We start from the raw sequence: 2,249 nt of genomic DNA on the forward strand, positions 1-2,249 counted from the left end.
TTGACTTATTTCACTTAGCATAATCTCCTCCAGTCCCATCCATGTTGATGTAAAAGTTGGGTATTCATCTTTTCTGATGGCTGAGTAATATTCCATTGTATATATGGACCACATCTTCTTTATCCATTCATCTGTTGAAGGGCATCTCAGCTCTTTCTACAGTTTGGCTATTGCGGACACTGCTGCTATGAACATTGGGGTGCATATGGCCCTTCTTTTCACTACATCTGTGTCTTTGGGGTAAATACCCAGGAGTGCAATTGGGGTCATAGGGTAGCTCTATTTTTAATTTTTTGAGGCACCTCCACACTGTTTTCCAAAGTGGCTGTACCAACTTGCATTCCCACCAACAGTGTAAGAGGGTTCCCCTTTCTCCACAACCTCTCCAACATTTGTTGTTTCTTTCCCTGTCCACTTTTGCCATTCTAACTGGTGTAAGGTGGTATCTCAATATGGTTTTGATTTGGATTTCCCTGATGGCTAATGATGATGAACATTTTTTCATGTGTCTGTTAGCCATTTGTATATCTTCTTCAGAGAAGTGTCTTTTCATATCTTCTGCCCACCTTTTGACTTGATTATTTGTATTTTGGGTGTTGAGTTTGAGAAGTTCTTTATAGATCTTGGATACCAGCCCTTTATCTGTAGGGTCATTTGCAAATATCTTCTCCCATTCTGTGGATTGCCTCTTTGTTTTGTTGACTGTTTCCTTTGCTGTGCAGAAGCTTTTTATCTTGATCAAGTCCCAAAAGTTCATTTTTGCTTTTGTTTCACTAGCTTTTGGAGATGTATCTTGAAAGAAGTTGCTGTGGGCGATGTCAAAGAGGTTACTGCCTATGTTCTCCTCTAGGATTTTGATGGATTCCTGTCTCACATTGAGGTCTTTCATCCACTTTGAGTTTATCTTTGTGAATGGTGTTAGAGAATGGTCGAGTTTCATTCTTCTGCATGTGGCTGTCCAATTTTCCCAGCACCATTTATTGAAGAGACTGTCTTTTTTCCATTGCATGTTTTTTCCTGCTTTGTCAAAGATTATTTGACCATAGAGTTGAGGGTCCATACCTGGGTTGTCTATTCTGTTCCATTGGTCTATATGTCTGTTTTTGTGCCAGTACCATGCTGTCTTGGTGATCACAGCTTTGTAATATAGCTTGAAATCAGGCAATGTAATGCCCCCAGCTTTGTTTTTCTTTTTCAACATTTCCTTGGGTGATTCGGGGTCTTTTCTGATTCCATACAAATTGTAGGATTGTTTGTTCCAACACTTTGAAAAATGTCATTGGAATTTTGATCGGGATGGCACTGAAGGTATAGATTGCTCTGGGTAGCATAGACATTTTAACAATGCTTATTCTTCCGATCCATGAGCATGGAGTATTTTTCCATCTTTTTGTGTCTTCTTCAATTTCTTTCATGAATGTTTTGTAGTTCCTAGAGTATAGATCCTTTACCTCTTTGGTTAGGTTTATTCCGAGGTATCTTATGGTTTTTGGTGCTATTGTAAATGGAATCGTTTCTCTAATTTCTCTTTCTACAGTTGCGTTGTTAGTGTGTAAGAAAGCAACTGATTTCTGTGCATTGATTTTGTATCCTGCCACATTACTGAATTGCTGTATGAGTTCTAGCAATTTGGGGGTGGAGTCTTTCGGGTTTTCCACATAAAGTATCATGTCGTCTGCGAAAAGAGAGAGTTTGACTTCTTCTTTGCCAATTTGAATACCTTTTATTTCTTTTTGTTGTCTGATTGCTGTTGCTAGGACTTCTAGTACTATGTTGAACAATAGTGGCGAGAGTGGGCATCCTTGACGTGTTCCTGATTCCAAAGGGGTATTTCTTAAATATATTTTTTAATATTTTATTTTTAAAAAATTTTGGGGGGCGCCTGGGTGGCTCAGTCGGTTAAACGTCCACCTTGGGCTCAGGTCATGATCCCAGGGTCCTGGGATAGAGCTCCATGTCAGGCTCGCTCAGGGGGGAGTCTGCTTCTCCCTCCCCCTCTGCCCCTCCCCCTTTCTCATGCGCACATGCACGTTCTCTCTCAAATAAATAAAATCTTTTTAAAAATTAAATAAAAATAAATTTTTTTAATTTAAATTCAATTTAGTTAACATATAGTGGATTATTAGTTTCAGGGGTAGAATTTAGTGATTCATTAGTGGCATATAACACCCAGTGCTCATTACATCAAGTGCCTTTCTTAATGCTCATCACCCAATTACCCCATCCCTTTCCCCACGTCCCCTCCAGCA

Source organism: Phoca vitulina, unplaced genomic scaffold, assembly GCF_004348235.1.
Source record: "Phoca vitulina isolate PV1807 unplaced genomic scaffold, GSC_HSeal_1.0 scaffold45, whole genome shotgun sequence".
Classification (NCBI taxonomy): Eukaryota; Metazoa; Chordata; class Mammalia; order Carnivora; family Phocidae; genus Phoca; species Phoca vitulina.